Raw genomic sequence first — 23,995 nt, 5'->3', positions numbered from 1 at the left:
TTCCTACTTCATCTGATTCATTCAGTAAGGAAGTGACGTCATTTACGTTTCCCGAACCGGCCGGTGTTTTTTTTCTTTCTGAATTCTATATATATATATAGATATATATCTATATATATTTGTGATTGTAAATATTTATCTTTTAATGCCTTATCTTTGCTCATTATCTTATCCTTTAAGGCTGATGTTACTGATGTTAGTTTCAAAAAAGGTATTAAGTGGAAAGTGGATAATGCTGGCTACCTAAGGAAACACAAAATACAAAAAACAAATACAATGCATAAAGCAGTGCAGTATGTTTGACTGTTCTAAGGCTGCAGTCCCCAGTATAGCCTTTTTTTCAGTTCATTCCACCTTTTTTAGTCATTTCTGATAAAACACTGCCAAAAAAGACATGCCCAGGACACTGTATAGCCTAGCGGTCATGTCATGTGCCCTGTGTACAGAGGCAATAGTCTTCATAGCAGCGACCATGGGTTCAGTTCCGACCTCGGCCCTTTGCTGCATGATATTCCCCTCTCTCTCCTTCCTTTCCTGTCTCCCTTTAGCTGTCCTATCTAATAAAGGCAAAAATGGCCCAAAAAACCCATCTTAAAAAAAGACACGCCTTTTTATATCTACTCTCTCAGATGTGGCTGTAGAATAACTAGAACAATTTTTCTGTCTTGATGACGATAACATTCCTCAGTTTGCTGTGACCTGTAATATGAAATAGCATTTACACAGAACTGCTGATAGGAGAACCTCATTGTGGTCACCATTTTGTGAAGAAGGAAAAGTATTGTTTCACAGTGACGTTATGGAAGATTGGTGAGTTTTGTTTATTTTATGTTTTACATGCACAGACTTTGCGGTGAGTATGCGTGGAGGAGTGTAAGCAACATAGTATGAGAAGGAACAATTTTACCAGCGTACAAAGTAGTCTTACTGACTGAACTCTTGCTGGAGCTACATGTTCAGACCAGATTTTACTGGGACATCTGCTTCTGTTGCAAAACTCATCAAACATTCACACACGTTATTGATGATTATCAGGTGAAATCTGATAAATATTGCTTCTAAAATGCTTGTATTTGTATTTTTTTTTTCTCATTTTTACTGACAAAAAATATTAATGTGGTATTTTCAAGCAATGTGCTCTCTCAGACCTGGTCATACGTTCATGTTTTTATCAAGTATGTCACAATCCAGTAGACTTCTTGTAGCTTCTTCTGTAGGATTTTTACAGACGTAGGGATCAAATACAAAAATGTAGGTAACAAAACTTAAAAACTGCTCTCATTACGCGGGCTGAGACAAAACTGAGGCAAAACCTTTGCTGTGGCTCAGTGGGAGGGTCAGTTTTCTTTCAACCAGAAAGTCAGGGGTTCGATCCCCATCTCCTGCACATGACCTTGGCAAGACACTGAAATCCAATGAACGTAAGCTGCTGTGTCAGCAATGTGTGAAAATGTATAACTGGGATTTGTTACAGGAAGAATATGTGAGTTCTCTCACTTAAATGTAGCAGAAATCAAGTATATCCTCTGAAAATAACTCTGTGAGTCATGACTGTCTACAATGGGTGTGACACCCGAGTCCCACTGTCTGTGATGCTTTCCGAGCCGTAGCTGCACTTTGTTTACATCAACGGGGACGGCCGGCTCATCCCCTTGCATATAAAAGTTGTTTAATTGAGGGACTAGAGAAAAGAAGAATAAAATACTGTCCTCACTTCTTAATTGAATGTCACGTAAGCGGTAAATTTACATTTACTGCAAGCTACCGCACGCTAGAAGAAGCTAACCAACAGTGTTCAGCACCTGCCTGTCCAACAAAAAGCAGGCCACTTCTGCATCCGGGGACGACACACAGGCGGGAAACACATGAGGGCAGGAAGTGAAGGATCTGAAATGAGAGGAGAGGTTAGTGACCCAAAACAGGAAATAATACAAGTAGAAATTAAAACATAGCCTAAGACACAGAGCTGGACATGACACAAATAATTGATTGTGCATCTTAATGATACATCAAAGGATTGTGTCATTGTGGATTGTGACATTTTATGGGTGTTCATTTTTCTTTCAATGCAGTGAACATCTTTATATTTGCTTATCAATCAATCAATCATTATTTGTATAGCACCAATTTATAACAAATGTTATCTCAAGGCACTTTACAAAAGAGCTTGTTAAAGGCCATCCCAAGTTAAGAAAAATGGGATGGGGGGAGATGGGATAAAATGCAGGAAGGATTTTTCCTTTTAGTGGAGCAGATAAACATAACTAGTGTTTATTTTGTGATAAAAGCATATCATTTGGTAAATTTACAGTGCAAAGTATTAAAAAGAAAATTAGGTATTCGCACATCGGGAAATTTCAATATTGCGCCCATGGCATACATTTTTAAAAATTGCTGCCAGGGCCAACTGTTTCAAATATATATTTTATTTTTATATTGAGGACATAATTAGTCAAAAGTAGCTTTCATACATACAGTTTTTGGGAATTGCTATTTGGAATACACATTATTCAAGATGGGGGCCATGACTGGTATTTTATTATTACAATAAAGCTACATTGACTAGTCTGTTTTGAATGATCTCTGTGTCAAGTCATATTGTTTATTAATTGCAATTCGGAACTTTAGAATTGCCCAGATATTTTAATAGAGTTGGTGTTGAAGCACAAGCAGGACACACTGGTTTCACCACTTCTGTGAAATTTAGCATGTGGTTCAGTGTTCTCAATACACTCTGCTTCATAATGCTCTGTAATTAATATTAATTAACTAGTTTTGGTGATAGTTTACTGGTAGTGTCATTTAGTTTCCTAAATGCTCTGTGTTAGCCTCAGTGGTTAGCACGGTGGTGGCTAGGAGGAGGTTCCTGGTTCAAATCCACGTCGGACAGGAACCTCTCTGTGTGGAGTTTGCATGTTCTCCCTGTGCATGCATGGGATATCCCTGGTTATGCATCCCACAGTCCATAGACATGCTTGTTAGGTTACTTGGTGACTCTAGATTGCCCGTAGGTTTGGTTGTGAGTGTGGCTGGTTGTCAGTCCTGTGATTGACTGGCAAACAGTACAGGTTGTACTCCGCCTTTTGCCCAATGACAGCTGGGATTGGCTCCAGCCTCAGGCGACCCTGTACGGGAAAAGTGGTATAAATAATGGATGGATAGATAGATAGCCGAACCTGGATGTGCCAGTACGGGAGAGCAGAGCCAAGGGTAACAGGGCTCTTAATGAGTAGTTACCCGAGTGGTTTACAGATCGCACAGGAATTAAATGCCACTGGAAGAAAGATCAAGCTAGGGCAATTATCAAAATGTGTTTTCCAAAAAGGTGGTAAAGGTTAACCTCTTGGCCTTAACTGCAATAAATTGTTTAAGAAAATGTCAGAAGCACTTCTAACTTGTGGATCTTTATGGTCAAGTTCAACTTCTCTTACAGCTAAGACTGGCTGGAAGTTTTGTATTATATGCCAGGAAGTCAAGGCAGAGGCATTGACATGTCCCTTGCCGTGCAAACAAGTAGAGAAGAGGAGTGGATGATTGATTGAACTACCTTCACAATGCAGATGGGGCTGATCTAAGACATCTGAGACATCTAAGACACCCTTCCAAACATGCCTATCAGATGCAGGCCAGTCCAGCTATGAATTTTTCTTTCTGCAAATGTAAGAGTAGCTATGTTAGACAGTGCAAGTGGCAAAAAGCTGCCTTAGACTGCACAGCCCTCTGTTACTGTGAAGGGAAATGCTGAATACACTTTCCTGTGCTAGACCCTAGGGGTGGGTTGTTATTAGTATCACTTATTTTTATTTTTGAATTGTAACTCCTGACAATTTGAATTTAGAATCTTTAAAATAAATGTTTTGACATGAGATCATCCAAATCAGACTAGTCTACGCAACTTCAACTAATGCAATTACATCATATCAGTCATGTCAGTCATCAAATGTATTTTCCAAATAGCAATTCCCAATTACTATATATGTGAAAGATAAATTCAATCTATTATGTCCTCAATATACTAAAATATTCCTGGCTGATAAGAAAATGTATCTGAAAACAGTTGGTGCTCATGGGCATGATGTCCCGATATAAGTAGGGGGAGCTCCGTCTACTCGAGAGCCCATTCTCTTCTGCTGGGACAAGGCCTCCTGGGCTTCTAACACACTGACACAGAAGGGGGGAACCCAAGACATGAGAGCTCAGGAGCTCCCAGGAAAATGTGTGGTTAGTAACTAAGATTTACACATAACGATCTGCAGTAATATGAGGTGAATGCACATAGAGATGGATGGAAAAAGGATTTTAAAATTCTATTCTAGATTTTATAGGGAGCTAGTGCAGAGAAGCCAATACAGGAGTGATGTGGTCCCTTTTACTATAGTCAGCATACAAGTTACAGCATTTTGGATTAGTTGAAGAGTCTTTAGAGACTAACCAGGGCAGCCTAATAGAAGATAATTAATAATTAAACCTGGATGAAGACATTTTTCTGCATTGTTTTGCGACAGAACATGCCTGATTTTAGATATATACCAAATGTGAAAATAGGCTGTACTTATGTTTAATGTGAGAGTTAAAGGACATATCTTGATCAAATAGAACTCATAGATTCCTTATAGTGGTGCCAGATGCCAGGCTGATGTCATTAAGGACAGGTATATCATTTGAAAAGGTTCCTCTGAGGTTTTTAGGGCCTAGCACAATAACTTCAGTGTTGTCTGAGTTAAGCAGCAAAACATTTCTGGTCATCCAGATCCTAACGTCCTTAAGGCACATTTCTAGTTTACATCACTTATTGGTGTCATCAGGCTTCATGGGTACATATTAGCTAAGCATCATCTGCATAGCAATGAAAATTTATGGAGGTTTTCCTCATAATATTACCCAGAGGAATCATATATGATGTAAAGAGAATTGGTCCAAGCACTGAACCTTGTGGCACGCCACGGCCAACTTTGGTGTGCATAGAGGACTTATCATTAACATTTACAAACTGAGATCGAGCTGATAAATAGGATTTAAACCAACTTAAAGCAATCCCTGTACTTCCAAGTAATTGTTCTAGTCTCTGTAATAGGATGTGATGGTCAATCGTGTGAAATGCAGCACTGAGATCTAACTGTACATGCACAGAGAAAATTCTCGTCTGAGGCTACAAGTAGATCATTTGTAACTTTAACTAGTGCAGTCTCAGTGCTATGGTGGACTCTAAATTCTGACCGAAAGTCCTCAAATAAACTGTTGTAATGGAGAAAGTCACACAACTGATAAGCTACCACTTTTTCAAAATTCTTTAGATAAAAATATACAGGTAGGTAGGTAGATGTGGCAAGTTCCTAAATCAAGAGTAGGCTTTTTATGAAAAGGTTTAATTACGGCTACTTTAAATGTAGATGTGTAAATATTAAATGTAAATATGAAAAGTAGGCAGATGGCAGAACTAATGTGCTTTGTGTGTGTGTGCATGTCTGTGTGTGTGTGTGTGTGTGTGTGTGTGTGTGTGTGTGTGTGCGCAAGTGCTGTTATTTTGAGTGTGTGATTGTGTCTGTCCTCCAGCTCATCTCTCAAGGTGTATGTTAGTTTCTATTCCCCAATGACAGATAACTAGTTGGAGCAGCTCTGTGTCAGCTCTGTTTAGCCAGGACAGGCCTCCTGGAAATAAGACTTAACTCATAACCATAGACGCCAATTTTCCTTTTAGACACACAATCACAAACTCGCATACAAAACAGACACATCTATGTGGAAAAAAGGACACCACATGGAAGGATATAGGTTCACAACGGTAGATAATTAAATGTAGAAATTCATACATAAACACTTGCCGATATGAATATTCAGAAAGAAACAGGGAAGACATTCTTAGACCAACATGACCAACTTGCAAACGCACGCACACCCACACACCCACACACACACACACACACACACACACACACACAGTTCCAAAGAACATCTTATTCAGTACCTGTCACCTCTGCTTAATAAATAAGAATCTGGTTTTGTCTGTTTTTATTTGTGTATTGGAAGAGATGTTTAACTTGTGTGTTCATTTTTGTGTAGTTGTTAAAGAGAGAAATTGAGATGGGGGTGAGCAGAAGGGCGTAGCTGTCTAGATTATCCATCCAGTCGGTGTGGTCAGGCCCCTTAATGAAAAGCAATAGAGATTCACTCTCCTTTAATGAACAACACACACGCCCCACAACCTCAATTTACACCTGCAATAAGCCCCTGTCACTCAGACTGCATCAGTGTGTATGTCTCTCAGAGAAGGAGCAAAAAGCTGGGCAGTCGTGTTTTGCTATTTATTTTTGTCCTTTCTTTTTATTTGACTTCTCTGTTGTCTTTTTGTTTCTTTCTAAATCTAACTATGTACATTTATTTTCTCTCTGTTAGAGATGGCAGGTGTTATGGTTGGCAGGTGTTTTGTTTGTGTGTTAACCTTGCAGAGTCATCCTGGTATAGTTGACAATCCTGATCTAGCTTCTATAACCAGTAAACAACCCTGGCTTTTAGAAGCAACCAAATTAATTACTGTGTGTGTTTGTCTGTCACAAGGACAATTGACTGTACCACACAGAAGTGTACACTGGGAAAACTGCCTTCCTATCTTGGTCACGTCCTAACTTTTCCACTACCTTCCACTTTCTGTTTTGGTTTCTAAGGCAGAATGTGTGCAAGATGACTGCATGCTTTCTGGTAAATGGAAGATATTTTACATAGTATCTACTGAAACTAATACTGACCAATACACTTCCTGACCCATAGTTGGCACCTGTTACCTTTTCTCTTTTTCTTATATTCACTCTTAAATTCATCCATACTATAACAACATTATAACATTGCAAAATATAGTCAAATGATTGAATAATATATGATATGAAACATTAACATAAACATAGTAAAACATAAAACTCAGCTGTTAAAATTGGGCTGTGCCAAGATATAAATGATTTTAGATTAAAAAGCTTTAATGTAAAGTAAAATGTGTACGCTTAATGAAAAATCAATAACCAAGGAAGCAACCTTTACCAATTCTGAGTTTGTTAAAATATGAGGAGAAATATAAAGCCTCTTAACCAAGAAAACAATCAGTCAACAATCATTTATCCAACCCTACTGATCTTGGATTGTTTTCATAGGAGTAAAACTCAGAGCTCTAGGTCTAATAGAAAAGATCAAATTCTCAGATTATGTTAATAATCAAAAAAGATTTTCATAGTAATGTGTGTAGTTCAACTTAGTGGTACACAAGTGTACATGTTGAAATATGCATAAAAGAAGCAGACTTTTCTGTGATTGAATGGCCTGTGTGTGGCTTCACTGAGTCAAAATATGACTTGCAAGGCAAAAGCCTCTTTGAATTAGCGGTCAGGACCCCACCAGATGTTACTTATTATATGATCAGAATGATGCTGAACAGGACTATCATTGATTTGGGAGAGTACACTGTGGGAGTATAAATCCTGCAGGCAGGGATTTCAATAGTTTAACTTTTAGGGAATTGGTATTCAATCCAAATTTGTTTAGAGTAAAATAGCATCAGTATAAAACTGAAATGGCAGAGATAAAAATATATCAGGAGAGGTTAAAAGGAGATTCAATCATAATTTATGACAAAAGGTAATGTGCAATCGCTTAATTCAGTAAAGAAAACAAATGTACAAAGAAACTATAGCGTCTTTTGCAACAGAAAGTTGGTTCTTCATGTTGGGCAAAATCAGCACTATAAAGACTGCTGCTGGTAAATACATCTCTCAATGTAATGAACTACAATTACACCGTGGTCTTCTCAGGAGTGTGCCAACAGCATTCTTCTCCACTCAACTCAACATCATTTGCTATATTTGAAAAGTTTAGAGGGACATGTGACGATATTCGGATTACAACAGGCAGAGAGAGTTGACTTCGACCTTTTTCAATGGGTTAAGTCGAAATAACAGTAACAAGAGTGTTATTTGAACAGGTATTTGACCTGTCTGACCTGACTCTGTTACGATTCGACTGGCAACATGATCACCAGAGCGGAGCTCTCTGACTGACTAATTTAACAACTCTGTCACAAGAGATGACAGGCTGTTCATGCATGTGTGATTGTGGCCTGATGTGTCTGATGGGAGTCACAAAGTTACTTTCTCACAATGTTTTAAACTCAGACCTGAGTGTGGGGAAACATGAGGGTTATAATTGTGAGAGAGAGAGATTTACAGAGATATAGAAAGAAAGGGAGAAGACATCGATACAGGGGAGAGCTTTAATGCTACTTTAATGCTAGTTTGATATTGGACTACAACACAATTTGTCTTCAAGTATCACTCTTATGCAATAAAATTATTTCTAACTCTCTCTTTTACTCTCACTCTCAAACACATACACGTTCACTAAACGACTTCTATTTCTACAACAACTTCTATTTTCTAACTGAACAAATACTTGTAGCCTGAGAAAACACAACCACTCGTAAACACATGTCTGACTTTCTCTTGCTCTGAAGGTTTATGGCCAGACATGTGAAATGCACACCAGAAAACACATCACATTAGCCACCTCATGTACGCATCCATTACCTTTCACTGTTACCTTCCACACTGTTACCTTACCTTCACACAGTGTAACCTTTCTTAATAATTACCTCAGCTTACACAGACACATTGAGAGCTCAGATGACGGCTACCTTTGCGAGGTATACTCACAAGCAAGCAGTCATCTTTGAATCAAAGCTATTTATGGTCGCATTTTTCTAAAGGAAGTCAGGGTTACATGTAGGGCATTGTTACAACCTTTGATCCTGAGTGGAGCTACTTAAAGAGTAACATAATTACTTTGAGAATGTAAAATAAAAAGTTGCCTAAAACCGAAATATGCAGTAAGCATAAATACTCATTTACAAAAAAATGTAAATGTACTATAACAGAAGCAAATCTACAATGAAAAAAATACAATCCATTCCAAATGTCAAGGTGTCCCTTTTGAACAACTCTGGAACATTTATTATGACATTTGAAAATGCTACTAATACCATCAATGTCTAATTATGGGCCAGCCCTAACTGCACTGGGCTTCATCCATCATACTCAGTGCTGACCCTGTCTCTCTCCACATTAATGCTTGTAATCACGCTTTGTCTCATGTGCCATTGGTCATCCTATATAACTGGCTGCGCTTGCACTAACCATTTGTATTGCAACTATATCAGAACACCTACATGTAAGAAGTGTGTGTGTGTGTGTGTGTGTGTGTGTGTGTGTGTGAGTGTGAGTGTGAGACCCTGATTGATCATCAACCTTTGACAAATCAGGGTCAGGGTTTTTAATTGATAACAGTTTAAAGATGTACAATTGACTAGAAAGGCAAAGCGTATTATTATATTCCAAACAGTTTTGTTTTATCAACATTTGCCATGTTTATCAAAGCAGAAGAAAAATTGATTTGAGACTTAAAGGTAGAGATCAGATCATGTAGGCCTCAGGGACTCTACATCCCTTCTGTCTTCCCCCGTTTTTACCTAAAAGTCATATTCAATTCCCCGCTTCAACGTATACATTATATTCGCTATTCTTTGTCGCTTGCCCTTTTCTCTGTCCTTAATCGTTTTTTCTCTCAGTGTGTCAATCCTTCCTTTATCATCCAACCTCTTCTTTTCTTTCATGACTACCAGAGGCCTCAGGCTGGTCCCTTGGCCTAATGGCTCCCAGCAGGAGGGAGGGCTCAGGATGCATGAGTGCTGGGAACACACATTATGCTAAATAGTAAACTAGGACTGCACCAATGTCAACATTGAAATGTTTCAATTGCAAGGAAATGATTATTAAAATTGTTCACATATAAATACATCCACACAAATAATTCAGCTTGGTTTATCAGATAAATGAAGGTACAATTACTGTATTTTTTTATTGAAACAAACTGCATTTGTTGATGAGGACATAACAGAATCCAGAAATATTAAAAAACGCTTAGTTAATTAATTTCACATAAACCACTTGGAATCTTCTCAAATCTTTAAAATCATATTAGTTCCTGTACATATTTTACATTCAGGTCATTTGAATGATTTACTTGCCAATGGTAGAGGCTGCAATTGTAAGCATAGATGCACTCATTGCCAGTCTACATAGATTATTTGACAGTAGAAGATTGTGTGTGCCTGTAAAAAACATAAATATGTTGGTGCTCCTGGCAATCTGTCTTTACCATCTTTGTAAATCACTCAGCTTTCACTGGTTACGAAAATCAGTTGCAGTAAATGACTCAAATATAAAATGAACACTTTGTGTGTTTATCTCATCCCACCAGTCCCAAGCCTTGCACAGCATTGTAAAGTAATAAAGCAGTGTGCAGTTTTCACACAGAGCTAGTAATTATGGGAGCGCTGTGATGAGAAGGTTTTCTCTAGATAGACTAGATTGGCCATTTATTACCAGCCTTGCACACAGACACACACCAGCTGCAGAGAGACAATAGAGTGCAGGCTGATTCAATCTGGCCTTGTACTTACAGACAACAATGAGATAATCAAGTAGAGCATTACACCGCAAGGAGCAGGGCTAGATTTGCATGAAAGTGAGTGTCCCTTTCAAATACTATATCCAATTCTTTTTCATTCCCAAAATACAAAATTGTATGCATCTATTTGTTTGTGTTAGATACATTTATTAAAGCTAATGAAACAAGTACAAACAGCACGAACACAAAATGTGCAAACAACTGTGCTTTACATCTCTTTTGAAATTGTAAGTTAAATACAACACCTAGAGTGTAACAGAAAGGGAGAGTGACTTGTGAAGAGATAAAATAAGAAATTAGGGAAACAATTGAAAGTGGGAAAATGGGAAATTGCCTGTAATTTACTGATGTCAGAGTATCCAAATTTACCATATGGAAGACGCTGTCTCTATTTAGTGTGCTTCTGAATTGTTATCTGCTTGTTCCCAACAACCCCCACCTGGACCCACTAGGGAGAGGTTTTTTGTGTTTTATGCTTGCATATATCCGTTTAACGCCACGTTTACCGTTTACCCCTCTGACAACACAAACCTCACATTGCTGGTGGAGATTGTAAGCTACACCACTGTCTCTTGGGAATTGGATATAATACAATACAATGAAAGAAAGAAAGAGGAGAGAAGGAGAGATTTTTATTGTGGCATAAGACAAACCTCATCTATGTGTGTATATATCTGGCTCATGTGTGTGGATTCATGGTACATGGAGCATGGACAGGGTGGGACTCATCTATTTGTACATTCTTGCTAAAGCAGAAGTTGAGAAAGAGACAGGCCTACAAATGTCAAATTGGGATGGATGAAAAATGCTGTTTTTTTGCAACCTTGTAAACATTGATACTTATTAAATACACCTCTTCTCTTCTCAAATATCTGAAAATAATTTGATAATAGGTTTGATGTTACATAAAAGTTGGTGTAATCAAATTACTGACATAGGCTTATTAACTCGACTGCCCTGAGGGGTGTGTGTGTGTGAGGTGTGTGTGTGTGTATGTGTGTGTGTGTGTGTGTGTGTGTGTGTGTGTGTGTGTGTGCGTGCGTGCGTGCATGGGTGTGTGCGTGTATGTCATGATGCTGTTTTGGATGGTTAAATGGCTCTGGGGGAGAGGTGAGTTGCAGCTACATGACCACTACTGACAGCAAGCTGTACAACCGATAAATTGGACAAATTCATTAACGCTTCACTTGCATTTATTGTTTCCACTGTGTTCACCACAGCCGGCAGTAACAGCAATGAACAACAAGCTTGAGGAATGAGAAAGACAAAGGGCTATGGAGTGTCAAATCAAGGCAGGTATAAGGAGTAAATCATAAAAAATAAAAAATAAAATCTATATTTAGTGTGTGTATTAATTGGACCTACAAAGTAAAATGATTACAAGACGAATACTAAAATGTAGGAGCCAATACGAATACATTGGCAATTTCCCAAGCATGTGTTGCTGTTTTTTTTGGATTTTTAAAATATGATTTAAAACCAGGCAACAACCTTTCGCTGTTGATAAAGCCAATGTAAAAGTGCAAGAAAAAACTACAGTTCCACAAGTGTCCACTTGAGGTTGGCTCCAAAGAATAATTTTTGTTTTATTTTACCGTATTAATTATTGCCTCTTTAAATTTTTGTAAGTTACCATTTGCAGATAAACTCTTGTTCGCTATACTCCTTGGTTATAATTAATTGTAGGAACTAGAAGCAAACAAGGATATGTCACTAATAATAGTCTACATTTAAATGATCATTAATGACTGTATTCTTCTAAAGCAGTATCATGAGCTTTATTAGACTAAATATTGCGCCTTGAAACAACAGTCACAATAGAGCTACTGTTACCCTTCCTTTATCCCCTCCCCTGTGTTGAACCTTTGACTGGGACCTCGCAAGGCCAAAGGTCAAGGTTGGGGTCAGGTTGCTGACTGCAAGATATTCCTGCCCCTCCATCTCTCTGTTTAAGTAAGAGAAAAGATCAAGTTGTGGTAATAGATTGATTGTTGTTGTATGCCAGAGCTCTGCATGTCTGACCAATTGTGTGGAAATGTTTAACTTTCAATGTGAAATAATATGCTATATGTTGGTGTGTGTGCCTGTGTAAATGGACTTTACTTGTGTGTGTGTGTGTGTGTGTGTGTGTGTGTGTGTGTGTGTGTGTGTGTGTGTGTGTGTGTGTGTGTGTGTGTGTGTGTGTGTGTGTGTGTGTGTGTGTGTGTGTACATGTTTGAGTACAGTGCATTTGCTTAGATCAGAGGGAGGCTGGGAGCCTCTGAGGCTATTAGCTTTTCTGTATCATATTCAGAGGAGGGTATGTACACATGTGCTGATGACACCAAAGAACTGATTAGTTTAAACGTGTGTTTGATCGTAGACACCACTTTTTTTTTTTTCTTCAAAGGCAGTGTGTTTATCTGTCTCTTATGTCTTTTCTGGCTTAGTCGCCAAGTTAATTTTAATATGACATGTTTTGAAAAATGCTCAGCTGTGGTAAAAAAGTAGATGCAACACAGTTTTTCAATTTTTTTCCTCTTTGAGGTGCAATGTTTGATTTATCGGGGGAGTTAGAGCTATCAAAATGTAAAACATTTGAATAAGTGACTTGTAAAATAAACAGCAAATATGTCAGTTGCAACATGAAGTGTTGAAAAATGAGGATGTGTTTTAAAAAAAACTATCTGTGCCCAAGATACCAGTACTGCTTATTTTACACACAGGCCTGTTTTGTATTTTATTTGATCAAAACACCACTTCTGACTGTTAATTTCCTTTTTTTTTCTCCAGAAGGACATTTTCTTTGCACGTGTCTGGCAAGTAAAAATGAGGGTCTTATCCATCTTCAAAAGTAATTCTATGGATTAACCAGTGTGGCGCTTATGCTGCAGAACCTTTGTCACCCTATTATTTTGCTCTTTCCTGTATCTCTCTCATGACCAAGTGGATCTTGGTCAGGTTATTAATACACAAGTCACCTAATGTCCCACCAACTCAACAAAAGTGATAAAGAGAGAGATGGAGATGGAAAAATAAATCCTGCTTCCCCCTTTTCTGCTAACGTTAGCAGCTTTAAACCCACTTTGATTGATACCCCATCAGAAGTTCTCAATTGAACAGTGTTTCACACTGCATAGATTCCTACTTAAAAGTCTCAAGACCTCTAAATTATTTATTGACGTCTGTTCCAATTTACATCTGGCTAAGGAGGACTGTGCTCAGTGTGTCAATTGTAGGAGGTGCAGAGGAATGGGGGTTGCTGGTGCTTCCACGCCTAGAGGAACTTGTTTTCCATGTGCACTTGTTCAACTGCCTGTCTTCTCTAATGGGGCTCAGCAGGGTGGGATGAACAGGCCTGAAAGTGGCAATGTGGTTGTGAAATTGCATCGTGCAGCTCAGCGTACATGAGCTCTGACTCTCTCAAGTAAAATCCCACTGCTGTCTTTTCTTTTGGACTCGCATGCACTCTCGCCCATAGGAGAAGAAAAACAAGAAAAGCATGTGCAGGCACATTACAGTGATTCACAGATGAGACAACTACATTGGAGGACCACAAAGTAAAAAAGAAATCCCTCGCAAAAGAAATGTGGCAGATCCATGGTATGAGTTGGTCCCCAACAACAATACACAGGAATCTGACAGGGAAAACAGGACTGAATTTTTGGAAGTTAAACCCTCTTAAGGGACATAAAGGCTAACAAACTGAGAGAGAAAGGAAGAGGAGCGGATATTGGTCCCAAGGCTGTCAAAGCCTTAAGCATTACAAGTAGAGGCTAGTCTAAGACAAGCCTATAGGTCAGTAATGTTTAAGCGCTTTGTAGGTGAGAGGTTTTAACATTTTCAGAGGGTTTTACAGAGAAGCTTATAAAGAAGAAATATGATTTAAAATATTTGCAGAACATTTTCATTATGTTCTGCAGAATTCTGACCTGCTGTAGATTTTAAGGTACTTCTGAAATCATGCTAATAATTGTGTATTCTTGAAGTTACAGGTGCATGAACTAGTTTACCTGTATTGTCTATCTGAGTTGGACTGGCTTTGTTCCAATGTTTCGTCTCATTGCCCTGTAGAGGAGTGTGTCAAAGCTGCCTAAGCCATGTGACAATTTTAATATTGTGAGTTTTTGACAAATAATAGCCAACAAAATTGCTACACATTACCTGACACTTTTCCTTTTTGAGATTAAGAAATAATGCAGACTTCTGCAAATCAGAACATGTTTTGATAGCATTGCTACACTTGTACATTGATCTGTTGGTTGTAATAATGCACACATAGGTGCACCTAACAGCCTGCAAACGTGTTCCATGGGTATGAAGGTGCATTTGAGTAAATCACCGCTGGGATTGGAACATCACTGCAACCTTGAAGCCTGACACATCAAATGGAGGTCTCTGCTGTTGGATGAAGTTAGAGGAAAAGTAGTGAGTTCATTTACTTTGTGTTGTGCAGGGGACAAGAGTTGAGGGGGAGCTTTAGCTGTGGAGGCCGGGCCATGTTTCTCCCTAAACTATTTATTGAGGGCCTGTCTCAGGGGCCAGGTATTGATTTCTGCCTGGATGAGATGGGATAGCCCTCGAAGACTTAGTGATGGATGAATGGGGAGGAAAGAAGGGATAAGTTGAGTAGTGTAGCTCTTGTCCCAATGCAGACGCTGCTTCAATTGACCATGGTTGATAACTTTGCCAAAGACCACACTTATTTGTCCTTTTTAAATGAAATATTCAGCTAGTTTAACAACAAAGAATCACTTTAGTGAAACATTTTTTTTAAAGACTCGGAAAGAAAACGATCAATTAGTCACTTCTTACATGAAAATTGAATTGTATTTTGTAGGGTTCCATCTTTATTTCATCAGATATGTCAGACTTCTCTTTTAGGGAAAACCTCCATGAAAAAACACATTAGGCTGTCAAGATAATCTACTTTCAATACTTGTACCTCTCACACCTTGGCTTTAAACATCACACTTCAGTTTAATATGAATTTGTATTGCTTGTTTTTCCCTTCATTCTTTACATTATGAATCACAATGCAGCAAGTGAAACTCAGGTAAATGAATGTAAAAGTCTGGCAAAAATGACAAATGTTATAATTTTTAAATATCTGTGCTGTCAACTACTAATCCTTGAGCAGAAACCTAATTTATTTGAACTGAACTGATAGCTGACAAGGGAACATGTTGAAAAAAGCTTTGTAATTGTGAATGAGTGAAAGTGAATTAGCTTAAATATCATGTTGAATAAAAGAAAATGGATGCTTGGACTTGTCATTCGGAACCAGTGTATGTCAATAATGCTAGGTTTGCCTTTTGTCTCTCGTTCACATACTGTATAGTTGTGTTTTCTATTCATGATGTTTTACTCTTCTATTTAGATGCATGGCATGTGAGGTTATGTCAAACTCTGAGTTTCATTTCATTTGACACAAAAAATATACAGTTCCATAACAAACACACAGTCTTTACTTTGTCAAGGGCATTTAGTTGATTGGTTGGGGGTTAAGTGTGCAGTGTACAAATGCACAAATAACCAACACAAACACACGTACACACAAACACATCTCCCAGGCCCTCTGTCAGCTTAACGGCTACCAATCAATGGCAGCAGGTCAGTATAGTGATAGAGACGCTTGGAGCTGTGTGTCTGTACGTATATGTGTGTCTGTGTTCATTTGTGTTCTTTCATGTGTCTATGTGGGTATGTCTGATAGAGAGCAGGGCTTAGGACCACCAAGCCATTGACTGCTGGTGAAAAAAAGCGTCCAAGATTCATTTTTTCTCATCTGGCAAAGAGGGAGAGGAGGGGAGGCTACTGCGTTATTTTTCTTGGCTTTGGCCCTCATGGCTGTAAGTGGGTATTGATCAGGTGCCTTAATGCAAACCTGTCAAATTAATTTTGCAGAGAGGAGGCAGTGACTGCTGCAAGATTGCTTCAGCATTTGGGTCGAGGTGGGGGGGTTGGGGGGGGGGGCACTTGGAGAAAGGGATGGAAGGAGGGGGTAATGTTATAAAGGTGGGGATCCAATGAATTTTAATTATTTAAATAGGAAGATGGCATTCAGTTTTCAGTCCATTTTGTTCCCCCCTTCATGTCCCTCTTTTGTGTTCTGGCTTAATTTATTTTCTTCTTCTATTGAAAACTGTTGCATACACATGCCTGTAGGCAGCCCAGAACCCTCATGCATCATGGACATTTTTGTCCATTTGGGCAAATTTGTCCTCTTCATCTGGCCATCATTTTGGCTGTGTTAGTGCATATACCACCTTTATATGTAAGAAAGGCTCTCTCTTGACAAATAGGATTGCAAATTTTATTTTTTTAATAGATCAATCGAACATTGTGGAAAAAATGACTACCCTCTTCATTCATTAAGTACAAAAATGTCCACTTCCAAAAAATGCTGTAAAAATAGTACAGATTAATATTTTTTTCTGCTTTTTTCTGCATAAATCTCTTAAACAACTTCAGCCCTGATCAAAACTATCAAATATTGAATAATTATCAGGGTTTTAACCCTTCAAATATCAGTTTGATTACATGATTCTGGCATTTAAAGGGTACAAATCCTGATAATTATTCAATATTTGATGGTTTTGATCAAGGCTGAAGCTGTTTAAGAGATTTATACAGAAAAAATAATAATCTGTACTATTTTTCTAGCAGTTTTTGGAAGTGGACTTTTTTTGTCCTCCAATGACTTAACGGGGTAGTATATTATAAATCTGATGCTACACAAAAATCAAAGTCAATATTTTGGCTAATCTTTGACATTTCCAAGACGGATTTTTTTTAAATCCCCCAAACTACCCAACATTAGTTAAACTGAAAATAATTAATTTTTGTGGGGTTTCTTTCATAAATAAACAGAGACATCAAGTAATCAAACTGGCATTTAAAGGCTTAAATTCCTCAAAATGATTGAATGTTTGGTAGTTTTGAGCAGGGCTAAAGTTGTTTAAGAGATTTATGCAGAAAAAAGCTGAAAAAAAATATGAATGTATACAATTTTTATAGCAGTTTTTTGGAAGTGGACATTTTTGTCCTCAATGAGGGTAGCAAATTAAACTGATGCCTGAGGGTTAAGAAAAATGGTCACACCCAAATAATCCACATCTTAAACCTTTTTTTGGATTTTAGACTTTCCTTAAAGGCTCAGCATCGCTGCTATTAAGTTCACTCTTTGCTTTTTGGCCTTTATTTTCTATTTACCATGTTATTTATGCTGGTTTATTCTTCATCCTTCATTAAGTTAATAATAACCAACATATGAGTTTAAAGTCAAGTGAGTGAAAGCCATTATGCACAGTGCAGCCTGAAACAAGAGCAGGCGGATTGAATCCAGCCATTATTAACTGATGTACCCTGTGCTATTTCTTCTTTGACTTGTCAAAACGTCTTCTCTAAACAGGCGTTGGCCCCAGCTTGTTTCAAAGTATATAAAATGTGTATAGGCTACTATGGCTATTATAATTCTGGGCCAATATGATGCTACATTGACCCTGGGGATAAATAAATGAACAGAAAAATATGCTCTAAAAGCATCAGAGTTTACTTATCTTGACTTATAACACTTTAGACACAATCTTTTTTAAATAGTATATAACAGTCTGCTTTTACAACGCTTCTGTGAGGACTCATCTCTGTCGGATTGGATCAGGCTAATCTCTGGCCTGTTCCTCTATCCCATTAGTTAGTTAACTATCGGCCAGGGTCTTTTTAGACCGATAGGAATTAAAAACAGCCATAAGTAACTTTTATGAGGAGAGATTCAAGGGATAAAGCTATGCTACAGTGCATCTGCATGTAATTTACTGCAGTGTTTTCTCAGACTCTTGCTTGTCTCTCTGTTTATTCGAGAGCTGTAAGTTTAACACAGAAGGCTGTTGGCCCTTTCCATCAACCCCCTAAGCCTTTTGGGGGTGCTTTATGACCCATGTTTTGAAAAATGAAGTAACACTGTCTATCTCACACAATCATTCACATATACAAACACTAAGATTATTGACTAGCCCTGTCCAGTTTGTATACATGCACAAATGTGACATGTAAAAAGTGTGTTTTAGCTATGTTTTAAATTCATCTATATACTGTATATATCTTTTAAACAACAGATATTTTGGGCCTCAAAGCCACGTTAAAACATCACAACATTTTCACAAGTGTGCTAAAGTGATTCTTGATTTAAGCTTACCAAATGGAAAGCTCATTCTAAGATAGATTTCCCATGCAGAGCAGTATTTGCATATTCCTAAAAAACACTCACTCCGCTCTTTTCTCTCTCTAGGGCTCACACAAACATTGCCTTCGCTTGATTGGTAACTGAATTGTCTCAGTAGCTAGCTAGCTCCCATAGCCCTTGAGATGTGTAGATGTTTTTTGTGTGTGTGTGTGTGTGTGTGTGTGTGTGTGTGTGTGTGTGTACGTACATGTTCGTACATGTTTGAGTGAAATGCATTTTGTTGAACTGTAGATTGGCTGGCTCATTTCAACAGAGGTTTCATTACCTCCCACAGGCTTTTATCTGCTCAATGGGTGAGAAATCCTCTCATCTAAAGACAGTGAGAGCCAGAGAAAAGGCTCGCTGACACCTAAATGTCCAAACAAAGAATTTAGATACATGTGGTGTGAAAGAGAAAACAGGACAGCTGGTAGTTGCATCTTCAACGCAGATATATGTTTCTGTACAGGTTGAAAGCGATCCTTTCTGTCCACCAGCATAACACTGTCTTAGACCAGAGTGATTATTGTTAATAATTACTTCTATTTAAGATGGACATCAATAGTAATTCACAAAAATAGATTTAAAATTGAAGACTAAATTTAACTCTTAACAAAATGTAGTACCCAAATGACACTAAATCTTACATTATTTATAACTCTTAAAAATAAATAAGCTTAATTTATGGCTGTGGCTACACATGTGAATATAATAGAAGTGGTACCAGGAACTAAGCTTTTTCACCTTAAAAACAGCTTACATAAACTAGCACTTAACGTTAAATTGCAAACCAAATTCTTGACAAAGCTTCATGCTACAATAATAATGTCATAAAAGTAAGTCAGAGATCAGTCTCCCGCACAGTTAAGAGAGATTTTTCTTCTGCAGACAAGTGTGTGTGTGTGTGTGTGTGTGTGTGTGTGTGTGCGTGTGTAGCAGACTGATGACATAAACTACAAAGGCAGATGCAGCCTGTCACTAAGCAGGAAATTCACAGACTGGCAGGACTGATTGTGTTTAGCTATGACTGGAAAACACACACAACACAAACACTTACGCACACACACACACACACACACACACACACACACACACACACACACACACACACACACACACAGAACACAGAAGCCATACCATATGGATGTCTAGAGTCATATTGTTCTTAAACCAACTCTAAAAAAAGTTGTTTTTGGAAAAGGAAATGTGTGCAGGATATTTGAGAGGACTATCTGTAGATCACTTATTAGTACAGATGGTTCCTGTGTTTTTGTGCAAAATATGTCTCGAAATGGAGCAAAGCTGGAAACTTTGTGGAAACTGAAGTGAAAAGAGAAAGGCAAAGTTCCTTAAAAAAAGGTGGAAAATATTTGTAAAACTAAGCCAAAACTAAGGACCATTTAAAACATCTTCTATTAGGAAGTAAGTTTTAAGTAACAGATCATCTTAGGATATAACTAAAGTAAGATTTTACAAGACATAGTCTGTACAAAACATCATAATAATCAATGTGATTACTTGTACATTACACTTGGATCACAAAATGAAAATACCTTCTAGCTTCATTATTGATTAAAAAACCAAATACCTTACAAAGAGCGCGTGGATGAAACCTCTAAATAATAAAATAAAGACCTCAGCTGACCTGTTAAGATATGTACTACATTCTTATTATCATTTCTCTGCCTTGATGCATTTGGGATTTTCATAAATTACACTGCATGAACTAATCGGTGAATTGGTTAAATGCTTCATTATATACCACCGTGGTTTGTTTATGTATTAAGACCTATTTTTTAAGTATTTTATTAACTTGAAATTCATTTAGTACTAACTTTAAAATATGGCCATACACAAATGGATAAGAGAATTCAAGCTTAAGGTCAAAGCGATGGGGGGAATAAGGGAGAGGATGAATGAAGAGATGTTTATGCTTGAGTGTGCTTCTGTCAGTCCTCATATACATCAAAAGATACATCTAATTCACAGCAACATGACAGAGACATAGAGCAATCTGTCTGACCAAAAGCATTTAATTCAGAAATGGCTGCCGAATGATTCCCCAAGATGAATTGGGCAAAATGCATCTGCAAACAAATGATTTGGCATGCTTAACCTAAAGTGTTGGCATTTACCTGCCACATCCACAGATAAATTCTCCCCCAATATTTATTACTTCAAGACACAGAGCACATGCACAGCCTCTGGGGGGATAGGAAATGACTCTTATTACGGATTGACTAAAGCACAATGAGCTTTGGCGCTTTTACCCTCCATATGCAAATCAGCGCTGCGTATTCATGTCAACATACACAAAAAAGGGTCTAGAAGCAAAAATGTATTTTTCCTGACAATTAGACAGCCACGCATTTTATCTTTGCAAAAAAAATGCTCTCATTTATTCTGGTACAAACCTTCATCACCAATATCTGTCCTGCCATACATTATCCTTACACCCTAGGTATAGAAGGTGGCAGGGTGCTGGGGCTGATCTCAGATTGTATTAGGCAAGAGGCAAAGAACACTCTGGATAGTCACCAGATAATCACAGAGATGACTCCTAAACTGACAACCAGGCTCATATCACTTCAGGCAATTAAGAGTCAATGTTGATAGTGAGAGAAGTACAGAAATAATCCTTGCAGACATTGGAAGAACAGTCTAACTTTATAGGCAACAGGTTCAGAAAACAGGATGTATAGAAGTTGTATCACCGAAACATTAAACACATAAAGCATTGTGAAAATTAAGACAACAAAAACTGCTAACATGATCTAATATTTTATGTGATCAGTATACTCTATGGTTCTGAATTGATTCAGAAACACAAACATTCCACACTAAGCTTTATTTGACAAAAATAAAGCATTTTTTGTATTTTTACAACTTAATACGTTATCTGATATCTATTAACTTGAAGTGAAATCCACTGCAAGAGTTTCACTTCATAATTCTTTTCTCAAGAGAGATCTATAAAATGTGTCAAAGTAATGTAGTTGATACTTCTTCTTTTTTAAATGCCTTTTTGCCTTTTGTTTTACTATCTAAGAAAATCAAACCATGACTCGTTTGCTGAAGTACCAATGCTGTAACAGTTAGTTTAGTGGAGTAACAGCTTCAAAATTGTTCAAAACTTGATTTCATTTAACTTAGGATCAGGTTTTGATCAGAAATATAACACAAAGCACGGTTATTAAAGCTATTGTTAGGTTTTATAAACATATTGTTAGTCAAAATAACAATGAAAAATAGGTGTGATGCATTAACCTTTTTTTACTTATTATTTACTTTTGGTTAATACTCTAGCAGCAGCGTTTTAAACTAGCTTTAAATGGCCCACAGGTGTTTGACTGTGAGTTTATTGGTGAGGAGGACTGGCAATACAGGAAATAAGTTGCATATTGAAACTTGTCTGCATAACACTTGGACATTTTCATTCAGTTTAATTTGTTTTGCCTGTTTCATGCAAAAGTAAATTGAAGGAGATAAGATCATGAGATAAGACACGTCATAGGCATTTGAGCGAAAGAAGTCTATTCCAATTTCAGAAATGAAGACAAGACTTTAAGAAAGGATATTTGCATACACCAAGGCAACAAACACATGTTCTAAAAACACACAGCCATATAATTTAACAATGACCCGTGCACATATACAAAATACAATGCTATAATTGAATTTCACTCCACACTCTCTGCTGCACCTTTGAAAATATCCCTATTGCCTGAAATCTGTTATCACTAGCCAGATGATGCTATAGCTTTATGCAGCATTGTTTGTAACACAATACTCAAAAAGCTGAGACCACTAGAGCTGCTAGCATCAGGTGTTTGTGACTGAGATCCAATACTGAGATCAAAGAAGTGTGTCTTAATTGAACTGAGAAGCATCTGCAAAAGAAATGAATCTGAACTGTGTGTGTGTGTGTGTGTTTGTGTGTGTGTGTGTGTGTGTGTGTGTGTGTGTGTGTGTGTGTGTGTGTGTGTGTGTGTGTGTGTGTGTGTGTGTGTTTCTTTCTTTTATATGAGTTTATACATGGGTATGAGTGGGCTTGAAATTGTGCATGTGTCTGCCTGTTAATTGAACTAGGGGTCTTAAATGTGTAAGAGGTGTGTGTAACATTGTCTGTTTATACAGTGCACCTGTGGCTGCGAGGAGGTAGCTGATTGTGTGTACAGGTTCTGGAGTGTGTTTAGCAGGAAGCATCCACACCTTCCACAAATCAAGAACACTTGCAGCAACACATGTCTATCACAAGCATGCACATACAAACAAGAGGAACAGAAACACTCTGACTTAGTTCCCCAAACTAACAGTAATCAGTCTTTATTTTTATAGCGCCAGTTGATAACAAGTGTTATCTAGAGATGCTTTACAAAAGAGCATGTGGGATAATATGCAGGCAGGATTTCGACATTGTATTCCTTGCGTTCCTGTTGTCCACACTTCCTTGCCGCTGAGGTCGGAGCAGGCCGTACATGAATGAGGACGGCGGTGGTTGTTGGGACGGCACACTTCGATGGTAGTGACTGGGCGTCGGGGACGTCGAGTGGTAGTAGTGCCAGATCACCTCGTTGAAGTAAATTAAGTTAAATAGTACAAATACAAGCAAGACAGGTAGAATATTCAATGAATGTTGTAAAAAAAAAAAAGTCATTTAACTTAAAGAAACTGCATTGATTATAAACAAAAAGGTTATGGAACCAAATGTTTTGAAGTAAAAAATGGGGAAAAGTATCCCATACAAGCTATTCAAAATTCCTGAATGTAGTTCTACAATCATTGTTGTTTATAATCTTTAGTTTTGACATGAATATGATTTGGGCATCATGGACAAGCTCACTGAGATAATGACATCCAGGGACAGTTTGTGTCAACGTTATACATTTTGTGTTGAAGGATTCATAAATATTTTTGGGAATGGAAGTAGACGACCTGAGACTGTTGCATCAATACTTAAGAGAATTAAGAGCAGAACATGTCCAGCCTGCAGTTGCTAAAATGAACATATTTGGTCTATGTAGATAGTTTACCCAATTAATGGAAGCTGTATGGTTGGGAATTGATTGAATGTCTGAACTATTTGAGACAAAATATTATTCAAAAGAAAGGGTATGGCAGTTTTAAGAAACTAATGGGATCTGCTTACTGCTTCAGTCATGCTTATGGTGCCTTTTGGAGAGTGTATTAAAATAAAATTATGTTTTCACTCAATGTTAGGGAGATTGAGTTCCCTTTTTTATTTCTTTTATATGGGTTATATTGAAAGAAAGACAAGTTGGAGCATTT

The sequence above is a fragment of the Labrus bergylta genome, chromosome 17 (genome assembly GCF_963930695.1).
Source record: "Labrus bergylta chromosome 17, fLabBer1.1, whole genome shotgun sequence".
NCBI classification, from domain to species: Eukaryota; Metazoa; Chordata; class Actinopteri; order Labriformes; family Labridae; genus Labrus; species Labrus bergylta.
The sequence above is the reverse complement of the archived record's forward strand: the minus strand, read 5'-3'. Positions refer to the sequence as shown.